This window comes from Uranotaenia lowii, chromosome 2 (assembly GCF_029784155.1).
Source record: "Uranotaenia lowii strain MFRU-FL chromosome 2, ASM2978415v1, whole genome shotgun sequence".
NCBI lineage: Eukaryota > Metazoa > Arthropoda > Insecta > Diptera > Culicidae > Uranotaenia > Uranotaenia lowii.
In genome coordinates, this window is record NC_073692.1 from 296118262 (window position 1) to 296135863 (window position 17602).

A 17602-nucleotide genomic window follows, 5' to 3' on the forward strand; every position below is an offset into this window, starting at 1 on the left:
GTACATTTTTTTGGAATAATAATAAGTATTAAGTAAAGATTTTTCTGAAAAATTTTAAATGTTTAGGTTGATTTAAAAAAAAAAATTGGCGCTAGAAACAAGGTGGATATTTAAAAAAAAATCCGCATTTTGAATTTAATTGTAATTTGTGTGCTAAAGTATAGAAGCTAGCAAACATCCTTCAATTTAAGAATGTAAACAAAGCCTGTTTCCACTCATATTTCGAAGAGACAAAACTTCGCTGGACCAGTTAAACCGAAACCGGACAGCGGACTTGTGTTTTCTCTTTGTTGACACGCAACGTGAATTTCATCATCGTCATTCGTTTTTTGTTTCCAGATTGAAAGTTTGCACGAGAATTTGAAACCATTTGTCGTTGGCTGGGTTTCTTCTTTTTTTTTAGATGACAGTAAAATCTAGCATCACTTTTCAAAATGTGATAAATTCCTGTGGAACGATTTCGTTTTTCACTTGGGAATTGATATAGTGAGCTCAAAACATGGAGAAACATTAACACATCTCCATCCTCCGTTTGCTGTCTTCCTAGGAAAGCTGAGTTGAGGATTTCCACTGGGGCCAGGGCCATTATTTTCTATCAGCCGCTTCACGTTTTCTGGAATGCTCTTTTTTTTGTTGGTTGCCGCTTCCTGAAAATTTCCATGGATTTCAGGTTTTTCTCGTGAATTTGACGAGCGAAAATTGTAAAACTGTGTATCGGGGCGTCGTCGTAGGTGTTTGTGTTGCTGTAGCGGATTTCGGTAATTGCAAGTATGTTTTGGAAGCGAGAATGTTTTTCCACCGAACGGAGGAATGGAAGCAGCAGAGGCTGGAAAGTGTTTTTTTTTATTATTTTTGTTCTCAGATTCCATCCGGTTTCGGCATCATGTGAGCGCGGGCACACGTTGCTTCTTTTTGTGAATGGGCGATGCGAAATGAAATTCTACTGTTGACTTAACGAGGTGGAAAATTAAATTTCACTTTTTATGCGGTTCGTTACAGAGAAAGCTCTCGAGGGGTCTCCATATGGGAAGGATCCCGGGACTGTATGGATATCAATTTTCTCCGATCTCACTCTGAAGGGTTTATGCATGTCAATCGGAATTGTTTTGACCAAGAGGCGGAAATTATTGGAGGTACTTATGTTTTTGATAGCCTTGATAATCAAAGAATAATATTGACATAAGAAGATTCGTTTTTGAGAAATCCAATTGAAAAAAAAGTTTTCAAAATGAAATGCCATTTAATAATAACATTTTTAGGCTTTATTCTTACGGAGCTGACTAAGAAATCAAATGACAAAAATGACAAAAATGACAAAAATGACAAAAATGACAAAAATGACAAAAATGACAAAAATGACAAAAATGACAAAAATGACAAAAATGACATCAATACTGATGTTATGAAATCGTTTGGTACATCTTTGTACCTGAAAATAATCACATTTTCGTAGATGACGGAAAGAATTAAAGAAACATAAGCTATCAAAGAACGAAAGAACATAAGCCGTAAATATCATGAATTTTTCGAAAAAGATACAACGGCTCACCGACAGGACTTGAACCTGCAATCTCCGCTTCAGTACAACGGCGCGTTAGCCAATTCCACCACGGTGAACGTGATGAAACCGGCGAACCCGAGCAATCGAGCTCTGCCGATCAACTGCTGGACCTTCTATCGAAAACACAATGTATATCCCGCATGTGATCTTTCCCGCTATTGATATCTCTTGTTTCTCTAACCCCACCCATCGACTCGGGATTTAAGCCGAGCGAGCACATGGTCGATTGCTTCGGGTTGACAAAAATGACAAAAATGACAAAAATGACAAAAATGACAAAAATGACAAAAATGACAAAAATGACAAAAATGACAAAAATGACAAAAATGACAAAAATGACAAAAATGACAAAAATGACAAAAATGACAAAAATGACAAAAATGATAAAAATGACAAAAATGGAAAAAATGACAAAAATGACAAAAATGACAAAAATGATAAAAATGACAAAAATGACAAAAATGACAAAAATGACAAAAATGACAAAAATGACAAAAATGACAAAAATGACAAAAATGACAAAAATGAAAAAAATTACAAAAATGACAAAAATGACAAAAATGACAAAAATGACAAAAATGACAAAAATGACAAAAATGACAAAAATGACAAAAATGACAAAAATGACAAAAATGACAAAAATGACAAAAATTACAAAAATTACAAAAATTGACAAAAATGACAAAAATGACAAAAATGACAAAAATTATAAAAATTACAAAAATTACAAAAATTACAAAAATTACAAAAATTACAAAAATTACAAAAATTACAAAAATTACAAAAATTACAAAAATTACAAAAATTACAAAAATTACAAAAATTACAAAAATTACAAAAATTACAAAGTACAAAAATTACAAAAATTACAAAAATTACAGAAATTACAAAAATTACAAAAATTACAAAAATTACAAGAATTACAAAAATTACAAAAATTACAAAAATTACAAAAATTACAAAAATTACAAAAATTACAAAAGTACAAAAATTACAAAAATTACAAAAAATAACAAAAATTACAAAAATTACAAAATTTACAAAAATTACAAAAATTACAAAAATTACAAAAATTACAAAAATTACAAAAATTACAAAAATTAAAAATTACAAAAATTACAAAAATTACAAAAATTACAAAAATTACAAAAATTACAAAAATTACAAAAATTACAAAAATTACGAAAATAACAAAAATTACAAAAATTACACGAATTATAAAAATTACAAAAATTAAAAGAATTACAAAAATTACAAAAATTACAAAAATCACAAAAATTACAAAAATTACAAAAATTACAAAAATTACAAAAATTACAAAAATTACAAAAATTACAAAAATGACAAAAATTACAAAAATTACAAAAATTACACAAATTACAAAAATTACAAAAATTACAAAAATTACAAAAATTACAAAAATTACAAAAATTACAAAAATTACAAAAATTACAAAAATTACAAAAATTACAAAAATTACAAAAATTACAAAAATTACAAAAATTACAAAAATTACATAAATTACAAAAAATACAAAAATTACAAAAATTACAAAAATTACAGAAATTACAAAAATTACAAAAATTACAAAAATTACAAAAATTACAAAAATTACAAAAATTACAAAAATAACAAATATTACAAAAATTACAAAATTTACAAAAATTACAAAAATTACAAAAATTACAAAAATTACAAAAATTACAAAAATTACAAAAATTACAAAAATTACAAAAATTACAAAAATTACAAAAATTACAAAAATTACAAAAATTACAAAAATTACAAAAATTACAAAAATTACAAAAATTACAAAAATTACAAAAATTACAAAAATTACAAAAATTACAAAAATTACAAAAATTACAAAAATTACAAAAATTACAAAAATTACAAAAATTACAAAAATTACAAAAATTACAAAAATTACAAAAATTACAAAAATTACAAAAATTACAAAAATTACAAAAATTACAAAAATTACAAAAATTACAAAAATTACAAAAATTACAAAAATTACAAAAATTACAAAAATTACAAAAATTACAAAAATTACAAAAATTACAAAAATTACAAAAATTACAAAAATTACAAAAATTACAAAAATTACAAAAATTACAAAAATTACAAAAATTACAAAAATTACAAAAATTACAAAAATTACAAAAATTACAAAAATTACAAAAATTACAAAAATTACAAAAATTACAAAAATTACAAAAATTACAAAAATTACAAAAATTACAAAAATTACAAAAATTACAAAAATTACAAAAATTACAAAAATTACAAAAATTACAAAAATTACAAAATTTACAAAATTTACAAAATTTACAAAATTTACAAAATTTACAAAATTTACAAAATTTACAAAATTTACAAAATTTACAAAATTTACAAAATTTACAAAATTTACAAAATTTACTAAATTTACAAAATTTACAAAATTTACTAAATTTACAAAATTTACTAAATTTACAAAATGTACAAAATTTACAAAATTTACAAAATTTACAAAATTTACAAAATTTACTAAATTTACAAAATGTACAAAATTTACAAAATTTACAAAATTTACAAAATTTACAAAATTTACAAAATTTACAAAATTTACAAAATTTACAAAATTTACAAAATTTACAAAATTTACAAAATTTACAAAATTTACAAAATTTACAAAATTTACAAAATTTACAAAATTTACAAAATTTACAAAATTTACAAAATTTACAAAATTTACGAAATTTACAAAATTTACAAAATTTACAAAATTTACAAAATTACAAAATTTACAAAATTTACATAATTTACAAAATTTACAAAATTTACAAAATTTACAAAATTTACAAAATTTACAAAATTTACAAAATTTACAAAATTTACAAAATTTACAAAATTTACAAAATTTACAAAATTTACAAAATTTACAAAATTTACAAAATTTACAAAATTAACAAAATTTACAAAATTTACAAAATTTACAAAATTAACAAAATTTACAAAATTTACAAAATTTACAAAATTTACAAAATTTACAAAATTTACAAAATTTACAAAATTTACAAAATTTACAAAATTTACAAAATTTACAAAATTTACAAAATTTACAAAATTTACAAAATTTACAAAATTTACAAAATTTACAAAATTTACAAAATTTACAAAATTTACAAAATTTACAAAATTTACTAAATTTACAAAATTTACAAAATTCTACAAAATTCTACAAAATTCTACAAAATTCTACAAAATTTACAAAATTTACAAAATTTACAAAATTTACAAAATTTACAAAATTTACAAAATTTACAAAATTTACAAAATTTACAAAATTTACAAAATTTACAAAATTTACAAAATTTACAAAATTTACAAAATTTACAAAATTTACAAAATTTACAAAATTTACAAAATTTACAAAATTTACAAAATTTACAAAATTTACAAAATTTACAAAATTTACAAAATTTACAAAATTTACAAAATTTACAAAATTTACAAAATTTACAAAATTTACAAAATTTACAAAATTTACAAAATTTACAAAATTTACAAAATTTACAAAATTTACACAATTTACAAAATTTACAAAATTTACAAAATTTACAAAATTTACAAAATTTACAAAATTTACAAAATTTACAAAATTTATAAAATTTACAAAATTTACAAAATTTACAAAATTTACAAAATTTACAAAATTTACAAAATTTACAAAATTTACAAAATTTACAAAATTTACAAAATTTACAAAATTTACAAAATTTACAAAATTTACAAAATTTACAAAATTTACAAAATTTACAAAATTTACAAAATTTACAAAATTTACAAAATTTACAAAATTTATAAAGTTTACAAAATTTACAAAATTTACAAAATTTACAAAATTTACAAAATTTACAAAATTTACAAAATTTACAAAATTTACAAAATTTACAAAATTTACAAAATTTACAAAATTTACAAAATTTACAAAATTTACAAAATTTACAAAATTTACAAAATTTACAAAATTTACAAAATTTTCAAAATTTTCAAAATTTTCAAAGTTTACAAAATTTACGAAATTTACAAAATTTACAAAATTTACAAAATTTACAAAATTTACAAAATTTACAAAATTTACAAAATTTACAAAATTTACAAAATTTACAAAATTTACAAAATTTGCAAAATTTACAAAATTTGCAAAATTTACAAAATTTACAAAATTTACAAAATTTACAAAATTTACAAAATTTACAAAATTTACAAAATTTACAAAATTTACAAAATTTACAAAATTTACAAAATTTACAAAATTTACAAAATTTACAAAATTTACAAAATTTACAAAATTTACAAAATTTACAAAATTTACAAAATTTACAAAATTTACAAAATTTACAAAATTTACAAAATTTACGAAATTTACAAAATTTACAAAATTTACAAAATTTACAAAATTACAAAATTTACAAAATTTACATAATTTACAAAATTTACAAAATTTACAAAATTTACAAAATTTACAAAATTTACAAAATTTACAAAATTTACAAAATTTACAAAATTTACAAAATTTACAAAATTTACAAAATTTACAAAATTAACAAAATTTACAAAATTTACAAAATTTACAAAATTTACAAAATTTACAAAATTTACAAAATTTACAAAATTTACAAAATTTACAAAATTTACAAAATTTACAAAATTTACAAAATTTACAAAATTTACAAAATTTACAAAATTTACAAAATTTACAAAATTTACAAAATTTACAAAATTTACAAAATTTACAAAATTTACAAAATTTACAAAATTTACAAAATTTACAAAATTTACAAAATTTACGAAATTTACAAAATTTACAAAATTTACAAAATTTACAAAATTACAAAATTTACAAAATTTACATAATTTACAAAATTTACAAAATTTACAAAATTTACAAAATTTACAAAATTTACAAAATTTACAAAATTTACAAAATTTACAAAATTTACAAAATTTACAAAATTTACAAAATTTACAAAATTAACAAAATTTACAAAATTTACAAAATTTACAAAATTTACAAAATTTACAAAATTTACAAAATTTACAAAATTTACAAAATTTACAAAATTTACAAAATTTACAAAATTTACAAAATTTACAAAATTTACAAAATTTACAAAATTTACAAAATTTACAAAATTTACAAAATTTACAAAATTTACAAAATTTACAAAATTTACAAAATTTACAAAATTTACAAAATTTACAAAATTTACTAAATTTACAAAATTTACAAAATTCTACAAAATTCTACAAAATTCTACAAAATTCTACAAAATTTACAAAATTTACAAAATTTACAAAATTTACAAAATTTACAAAATTTACAAAATTTACAAAATTTACAAAATTTACAAAATTTACAAAATTTACAAAATTTACAAAATTTACAAAATTTACAAAATTTACAAAATTTACAAAATTTACAAAATTTACAAAATTTACAAAATTTACAAAATTTACAAAATTTACAAAATTTACAAAATTTACAAAATTTACAAAATTTACAAAATTTACAAAATTTACAAAATTTACAAAATTTACAAAATTTACAAAATTTACAAAATTTACAAAATTTACACAATTTACAAAATTTACAAAATTTACAAAATTTACAAAATTTACAAAATTTACAAAATTTACAAAATTTACAAAATTTATAAAATTTACAAAATTTACAAAATTTACAAAATTTACAAAATTTACAAAATTTACAAAATTTACAAAATTTACAAAATTTACAAAATTTACAAAATTTACAAAATTTACAAAATTTACAAAATTTACAAAATTTACAAAATTTACAAAATTTACAAAATTTACAAAATTTACAAAATTTACAAAATTTACAAAATTTACAAAATTTATAAAGTTTACAAAATTTACAAAATTTACAAAATTTACAAAATTTACAAAATTTACAAAATTTACAAAATTTACAAAATTTACAAAATTTACAAAATTTACAAAATTTACAAAATTTACAAAATTTACAAAATTTACAAAATTTACAAAATTTACAAAATTTTCAAAATTTTCAAAATTTTCAAAGTTTACAAAATTTACGAAATTTACAAAATTTACAAAATTTACAAAATTTACAAAATTTACAAAATTTACAAAATTTACAAAATTTACAAAATTTACAAAATTTACAAAATTTACAAAATTTGCAAAATTTACAAAATTTGCAAAATTTACAAAATTTACAAAATTTACAAAATTTACAAAATTTACAAAATTTACAAAATTTACAAAATTTACAAAATTTACAAAATTTACAAAATTTACAAAATTTACAAAATTTACAAAATTTACAAAATTTACAAAATTTACAAAATTTACAAAATTTACAAAATTTACAAAATTTACAAAATTTACAAAATTTACAAAATTTACAAAATTTACAAAATTTACAAAATTTACAAAATTTACAAAATTTACAAAATTTACAAAATTTACAAAATTTACAAAATTTACAAAATTTACAAAATTTACAAAATTTACAAAATTTACAAAATTTACAAAATTTACAAAATTTACAAAATTTACAAAATTTACAAAATTTACAAAATTTACAAAATTTACAAAATTTACAAAATTTACAAAATTTACAAAATTTACAAAATTTACAAAATTTACAAAATTTACAAAATTTACAAAATTTACAAAATTTACAAAATTTACAAAATTTACAAAATTTACAAAATTTACAAAATTTACAAAATTTACAAAATTTACAAAATTTACAAAATTTACTAAATTTACAAAATTTACAAAATTTACAAAATTTACAAAATTTACAAAATTTACAAAATTTACAAAATTTACAAAATTTACAAAATTTACAAAATTTACAAAATTTACAAAATTTACAAAATTTACAAAATTTACAAAATTTACAAAATTTACAAAATTTACAAAATTTACAAAATTTACAAAATTTACAAAATTTACAAAATTTACAAAATTTACAAAATTTACAAAATTTACAAAATTTACAAAATTTACAAAATTTACAAAATTTATAAAATTTACAAAATTTACAAAATTTACAAAATTTACAAAACTTACAAAAATTTAAAAAAAAAGCAACAAAAATTACAGAAAATGCAAATATTAAAAAATTTAAAAAAAATTACAAAAATTACAAAACTTACAAAAATTACAAAATTAACAAAAATTACAAAAATGACAAACATTACAAAAATAACAAAAATTACAAAAAAATGCCAAAGTTACAAAAATTACAGAAAATACAAAAATTAAAAATTATAAAAATTACAAAACTGACAAAAAATTAAAAAAATTACTAAAATTACAAAAACCACAGGATATGACACAAAGTACAAAAATTTTCAAAATATTACAAAAAAGCACAAAAAGTACGGAAATTACAAAAAATAAAAAAAAAAGAACAAAAATTACAAAAATCTTACAAATTTAAAAAAATGACGAAAATTATAAAAATAAGAAAATATACTTTAGATGAAAAAATTTAAACTCTTTTGTATTTTCGTTATATCTTTTTTATGATTTTTGGTTTTGTATCATTTTGGGCATTCAGTTTTTTTATTCTAGCCATTTGAGTTACTCGTATCGATGTTTTTTTTTGTATTTTGTCTTATTACACCTATGAAAATTTTGTTCAGTAAAGCTTATTTAATTATAATTAAAGATGTTTTCTCACATATGATTGACAACAAATTATTAGATAATAATTTATCCTGTATCGGTCCTTCGAATTTGCTTGTCAGCTCAATTCAAACATTCGCCTTTCCTTTAATATTCCATATTCTCTTTATTGGTCTGTAAGAAAAAAACATAACCCCCCAATTTAAAGCTTAGGATAATTCACAAAGTGTTTTTTAAGTTTCATCAGAATTCTCAATATTATGCAGTTGTATAAGTTTTATTGTAGTTTTAAACTGACTTTTAGACCAAATTATATAAATAAAATATGCTTCAAATCGTTGTTATAAAAAAGTTATGAAACTTTCAGTGTTAAATATATCGTAATACAAACAACTACATGAAACATTTGACTTTTCGTGTTACCTGAAACATTTGATCTGAAAACGAGTTCACTCAAGTCACTTTAGAAAGAAAAGAATCGTACGGAAACGAGAATTGATCAATTCACAAATCTACGACACAAAACAACTCGCTGAAAACAACATGCACAAGTCTCCCCGTAATTAGAATCCGACATCTGTAGCTGGAAATATGTAGGATAAATTTCCCAAAACTTCCAATTTGCTGAGGAAACATATTGCTGGCAGAACATCCGACAAACACTAATGGAAACGGGAGGTTACAAATCTCTGATTGCAATCTGAATCGTACTTTGTCTTGCACAAAAATCAACACCCAGGACGATATTTCGCTCTACAAATGTGCTTGTGGCCATTTCGGATTTCCAGTCCAGTCGGACACTTTTTCCTTTTGCCCAATGCCCCAAAAACCCCACATTCGGGATTCTTGGAATCGCAAAGTGGACCAACTTTTCACAGGCCGGCAGGTGGCCCTACTGTTGTTTGTATGTGTGTAAACGAGAAACCCAACCAAGAATGGGGGGATGAATCTTTCGGACGGACGACAAATAACGAATCAATTCACATGTTCGATGGTCCTGCAAAGTGGTGAAAATTTCCCTCCCGGTGATGCTAAAGATACATTGTTTCGTCCCAAGGCGAATGTGTTTTGGAAAAACGATTTATGGTTCCGAGCAAAATCTTCTTCGGTTGGGTGAAAAAATGCGGTGGTTCCCGGAAAAATTTATGTGGGAATTCGAACCAAATTTGTGTCTGTTTTGGATGGATTATCTACGAATCGTTTAAATTCTTTTCTTTCAAAGGAATTTTTTCTTAATGGACTAAAAAAACTCTCCTTAAATTGAATTTCGAAGATCTACCCTAAGAAGAAAACAGGAAACAAAAAAAATGGAGCAAACCTGAAACACTTGTGGCCCTAAACAGAACCGCATTGGAAGATTCGATTGGATGCACATCGGAAAGCTCGAAACACGACCAGATTTGTTTGTTCTGATCAATTTGCATGAGACGATTTTGAGACCATCCTTTCGTTCGTAGAAATAATGATAAATTGGTCAACCTCTAATGTTTCTATTTCACTTTCAAAGCATTAATGATTTTCTTTGCATTTTAAAACATTCCATCAAATACCATACCATACCATCAAATCAAATGTGTATTCCAAATCTCCGAAACCGGAAACACTAGGATATCTTTCCATTACCTTAACTCAAATCCTAACCCGACAGCAATTTTCCCAAATAGCACATTCTGGAGAAAAAAAAGGAAACCAAATCCAAACCGTAAGGATTTGACGACGATCGTGGAAAAACTTTCAATTCAAAAATCGTCTTCCTCAACTCGGCATGTCCGGAACAGAGAAGCCAGGGAAGATTGCATTCTTATCGCTGAGATGTGACTGTTTTTCTCGAATGCGTCCATTCCCTCCTGTTATTTGGTGGGGAAGGGTTGTTCCCTCCAGAGAGAGACCCTTCCTGGTTCCTAGCTTCTTTAGCCTTTTGGGCAAATCAAAAACGAGAAAAAAATACTCAGAATTCAGCAGCAGCAGCAGCAGCAGGAATAGGTCCTAAATCCCAGAATAAATGGAACGACATACGGAGGGATCAGATCGGTCTCAGACGAAATCCCTGTTGCCAAAGGAAAACCCTCCCCGGAAAAACGAATCAAGCATTCGAATGACAACGAAGAACGAGAGTGTTTGGATGCGTTTTTCTTGCAGTTTTTCTACGTTTGCACACACATGAGGTGCCCCCATTATTCGTCGTCGTATTTGGAACGACCGACACGACGAAGAAATATAAGCACAAATAAATATGTGCATTCATTTGGGTCCGGGGAAGAAAAACTTGACTAAGGGGTTAACCGGAACTCAAACACAAGATGGGATGAACACGGAATCTTGGTTTTCGAGGAAGCATTCCCTCCTAGATGATGTTTGCTATTGGGGACATGGTGGTTAGAATTTTTTTAACAGTCGATAGCTTAAACTGAATTTTACAATAAAACCTTGAAAAAAATTGATAAGATTCTCTCCACCTAGAATTGACTGAAAAAAAAGTTCTAAAGGCTGTAATTATTTTCTTTTCTGAAGTTAGTACAAGTGTACTATATAAAAATAGATATTTTTTTTAAGATGTCTCTGAATGTTTGGCTGTTCGAAATAATGAGAACCTGACTCTGATTTAATGACATAGACAATTTACACCATTGGGATCTAAAATATACAAAGGAATTTTTTTTAAAGAAAATTAGTAAATTTTAAATGATTATTGATGATTTCTTCCATTTTTTTATTCAGAACCTACTTTATTGAACCAAGGCTTTTATAAAACGTAGGATAGATCTCAGATGTGTTTGCGATTAAAAATCTCAATCAAATTGCCATCGTCGTCGCTTTGGGGGGTAGGTAGAACTTAAAATACAACTTTTCTAATTGTAAATTTTTCTTATGCCAAATGAAGAGTTATGAAAAATATTTTGTCCATTTTTTCCAATGCAATAGATACGAACATAAATCCTATAGAAGGATTTTTGCCGAAATATTCGAAAGCCAAGTTTTTGAAACTATTCGATCATACACAACTCTCTTTATGATTTCCTCATCTGAAATTGCTTCAAAATAAATAAATGATGAAATTTCAGTTTAGGGTCAACTCAAAAACTTTGCGCGTTATCTAGTCAATTTGGATTTGGTAGCCTCCGATTCCCCAAAATTTAAAAAACACAGTTAAATAGTTTAAACAGTTAAAACAAACTGAAAGAATTTTTTTTTAATAAAAAAAAATTGCCTAATGATACCTTAAAAATATTGAAAACCTTACCATTTTTTCATCTTTTATAATAAAGAAGTTATGAAGCAGAGAAAATAAGTGCCTCATGCAACCTCACACTCTCCTATTTTAAAGCATTATTATTAATTCATCCTATATTTACATCTTTCGGATTGAGCTAGGTTTTCCTAGGAATAAAATTATTAGAGGATTCGGTAAAAAAATTCTAAACCGCAATTTCTTTTTTTGCTGGAAGCCAGCAAAATTTTTGCTGGCTTTTGTTTCGCTGACTTTCAAGAAAAATTTCCAGGAATATGAGCTGCTGGAAAATTAGCAAACATTAATGCTGGATTCCAGAATTCCGAATTGCTGGATATCAGCAATCCAGATTGCTGGAAACCAGCTTTTTCTTCCTAAATATTCGGTATCTGGTATTTGCTATAAAATTCTTATTTCAATTCGAAATTAAATATTGAATACTGGCTGCGCTATGATAAGAAATAAGTAATAATTATTTTCTTTCATTAGTGACTGATTTTTTTGGTATTTTCAGTCAATCAAAGCATGAATTTAAAAAAAATTAAAAATATAATTTTAGTACCTATTAGGTATTTGAGTCAACATTTGTAAGTTTATTTACATAAATTGATTTTCGTTTTTAATAGTAGCTTTTGAAAGTTTGTCCATAGGTTTTCAAAATTGTAAGCTAAATTTGTATAATGAAGCCTTTTGTAAAAAAAAGGAACATTCATCGATGATAAAATCTTTGAACTTGCTCAAGAGTCTGGTTGATTTAGATTATTTTATTTAAGTATGGAATAAGTTTACATATTTACATAAGAACGCCATCAATTAATAAAATTCTATGCACAAATCAAATAAACTCAATTAACCAAACTCTTGAGAAAATTTAGAAGATTTCAATTATCTACAGAAATAAATCAAATTTTCAAAAGTCAAAGTAAGTGATAAAAAATTTTCCTCAAAAATCGGTTTCTATCAATCTTGAACCAAATTTAAAATTATAAGTTACAATCAAGCTTTTCAAAAAAAAAAAAATGCGATATTAACCCTCGCCCCACGCGTACATCAAACAGCCGTCATCATTACGGAATCCTAAAACAACTTTTTTTTTCATTCAGCAAAATAAATTGTAAAAATAACTATTCAATGCTGTTTTATGAAAATTTCAGTAAAGAGGGTTAATCATGTTAAACAATACACTAAAAAAATATGCAGTTCTGTGCTATTTTGTTTCTTTATCTGCAAATATTTTGCATTAAAAATCAATTCCATGATTAAAATCCTGTCAACGAATAAACAATAAAAACCATTTTTTCATCATTTTACAAAAGTTTTCCAATAAACTCAAATTGTACTTGATATTTGTTATTTTCAGCTGAATTGTCTATACAAACTGATTCTGATCAAAAATTTAAAATTTTATTTTGGAATCTTTTTTCGATTTCATTAATTCATACGATTTCTGAAATATGAAAAAAAACTATTTCTGAATCTCAATTCCAGATCAGAGTTTTAAATATGAGCCAAAATGTGGGTTTAATTTCATTATTCTATTATTCAGATTCTGATGTTTTGGATTTTAATCTGAAATAATTTTCAATCCATTTTGTAAATTTCAATAAATATATTGGTTTCGTTTAATAAATCTAATTCTGAGTTTTCAATTTTTTATGTTTGAATTCTGCATAACAATTAAGCTTAAGATCTTTGAATCTGAATATGAAACAAAAACTTCGGATGATTCCTAGTTTTCTTTACGGGAAATTTTATCGTCATAATGAACATGTACACTCAGAAAAATACTATTATGTTTGCCATAAGATTCTCTTATGAACTGGCGCCATAAGAAAAATTAATGAAATTCATAAGATTATCTTATGACAGAGATGAACTTTCTGGATGAACATCTTTTTGAAAGAGGAGGTTTTGTTTTTCATAAGATAATCTTATGATTTGGTCAAAACATTTGAAATTTCATAAGAATGTTTTTAAAAACAGGAAATGTCTCTAAAATTGGAATTTATCCAAAGACATTGATAATTTGAGACCATATCTTGAATTTTATCACTTTTTATTGATATTTTTTTCGCAAGCATGACCATCAGCAGCAATTTTATCCCGGTTCAACTTGTACAAAAACAAAGTTAAAAAGTGGTTTGTTCGCGCTATCCTCGTTATGGGACTTGAAATTCTCCTACAGAATCAGCAGACACTTCAGTTGTTGGCGGATGTACGGGAAAACCTTGGGAAATTCCACTATCGGTTTTGATCTCTGGGCCTTTCGCTTTTTGTCAGTCAGTTAACAAAAATGCAGACAAAAATTCCTAAAATTCAAAGTCGATGAATATTCACAACATATTTTTGACATTCACATTAATTAGAGAATTTGCTAAATAAACTTACCATTGAGAAGATCAATGTCTTAAATACATTAAATGTGTTATTTTTTCTTAACTGCTTCTGACGACAAAGAATCTTTTTCTTTGGTTTCCTGCCGCTTAGAATGAATGTGTTTATTTTATTTCCACGCAGTAGTTTCTTGCGTTTTTCATAAGAACTTCTTATGATAATGGAAGAAATTCATAAGACTCTTATGAAAAATTATCTTGGACACAAAAAAGAGGTTCATAAGACGTGTCTTATGAAATTTATAATAAGATTTCCTCTGAGTGTATATAAAATTTAAAAATTATGAATCTAATTTTAAATTAATTGCAAACCAAATTTGAATCATGATTTCAAAACAGCTTTTCATTTCTGATTTCTATTGAGGTTTCGAAATGCAAATAGAGAGTCCTAAACTGGATTTGGATTAAAAATTTGATAACAGCAATACTGTGAGATAAAAATCATTTAAAATCATTTGAAGACTTAAACCCTCTTAAAATAAACATTCAACAACATCAACAAGTGAAAAAAAAATGATAATCAAGTTTTCGAGGTTTGATTTCAGTTCTGAATAAATATTATTACTGTTAAATATAATCTTGTTCAATCATCAAAATTTGATTCAAATATTAATATTTTGAGAATAGAGTAGAAATCTTGGCTGTCTTTTTCTGGACTCTCATGGGGGAGGTTTAATCCCCAAATTCTCCTCCCCACCCTTTTCTAAGGCATGATGCAGGATATTAGTAAGAATATGTCTCTTGAGCAGAAAACTGTTGATATATAATTGATTTATATTTAAAAAAATAATTAAGTCTTGACTGTTTTCATTCTTCCAAAACACGCTTTCAATTTCAAACTAAAAATTTAGTTTGACCTAAGATTTTTAGAAACACATGGCTCTCCAACTTTCACAGTAAGTATTCGAAGAGTGTGCGGCGGGGCGTTCAATGAGTTTGTTTACAAACATAAGAATATTTACTCAGCTGTTCTGTTGGTAAACGAAGTCCATGAGTTCCGCAGTTGCAAAACCAAAATAATCAAAATGGCTGAATCGGGAATTTGACACAGAGTAAAACCTCCTATATACACACACACCGTGGTTTGTCGGAGGATAAAACCAAGGTGTTTAAATATAGGAGGTATGTCAAATCCCCGATTCAACCATTTTGGTAATTTTGGTTTTGCGACTGCGGAACTCATGAAGTTTGTTTACAAACAGAACAGCTGAATAAATATTCTTATGTTTGTAAACAAACTCATTTAACGCCCCGCGCATTTCCTGCCTGCTTACTGTGAAAGTCGGAGAACCTTGTGTTTCTAAAAACCTTGATAAAAACATAGTAACATTCTTTTAACTTAAAATTTTGTTCTCTTTTCCTCTTTGGTTAAAAACGGAGTTCAAACTATAAACACAAAATTGATTCCTTTTTTCCTTCGTCTAAAGCTTAATACAAAGCTCTGTAACTTCTGGATTTTACATTCTGCGAGAAGCGTCCGGAAAGTTTCCATTGTGAGATAGTCGAACTTTTGCAAAGCTCTGTAAATGCAATACAATCTACCGGAACATCAAATCTCGTTCCGGATATATGTAATCTTCCATCCATTTCCTAAAAATATACAGTCTTCAAACAATTTTGAATAGCTACAAAGTAAGGCAGGCCCAGTCGAGCTCAAATTTGAGGGCTGCCAGTGCAATGCTGTTTTGAAACGTAACAACTCAATTTTTAATCTTAAATCAGGAGCGTGTAGGCGGATCTGGAAGTTTGACACTTTTTGTCAACAAAAAAGAATAAAAAATATTTTCATCACCGTAGTTTGGTTTGCAGGCCGAATGAAATTTGATAACAACCTGGGAGATTTTCTCAAATATAATAACTTGCATTCAACTGCATAACGAAGAGTCAAAATCTGTGATTTTTTTTTTGTTTAAGTTAATTAGAATTCTTTTTCAAACGCTCTTACTGCCCACGGAAACGTTGAAAAGCGATAAAAATTCTGCTAGTATCCAGAATTCAATTGTTGGGTCCATGGCGGTTGGATCTTCAGATTTAGCATTTCAAATTATTTTTAATTTGTTTAAGAATATGTTATTGCATGAAAAAATTTCTAATATTTTGAAAATCAGTTCACTGAAAATTGCATTATTTGCGAAAACACTGATTCGATTAAGAAGTTCAATTGAGAGCGTAATTATTTAGAAAAATAGTATTTAGATTTGATTTGTTAATTGTAATAGACAAGTTTATAATTGCATCTCACAAAGCAAATAGTCAAAGACACCAGATTTATACCACAAATACAAAACTTAGCTGAGAAAACGACTAAATATGCAGAAAAATAGTTCTCTATCCTGACTTCTTTTTTTGTGCACTTTTTTTAAATTTGCTTTTAACTTGATATAGATCAAAATTGCGTTCATACACTTAGGGCTTTGAAAACTTTACCAGATCAGAATGAATTTTATTAGAGAAAACCAAACCTCAGCTACCTTGAACCTAACAATCTTTCAATTTCAAAGGCTTTTCTCTTAGTTTAATAATGTTTATCGATATTCAACAGTACTTTAAACATTTTGCAGTAAATTTCGGAACTTTTCATCCAATTGGAAAATCATAATGACTAAAAATTATTCAATGGTTGCTCGAAACCAGAATACCTCGTTTATTTTAGAAGACAAATAATCAACCTAAAAACAATCAAATTAAAGGAACACGAAACACGAAAGTTGGAATCAGCAAAGAAAACCGTCAGCCTGT

At 24.5% G+C, this 17602-nt stretch overlaps 1 protein-coding gene across 1 annotated transcript in view; it reads left to right on the plus strand.

The window, feature by feature from the left end:
- LOC129744271 (matrix metalloproteinase-2) overlaps positions 1 to 17602 on the plus strand; it is a 658664-nt gene that overhangs the window by 399915 nt on the left and 241147 nt on the right. The window lies entirely within an intron of this gene.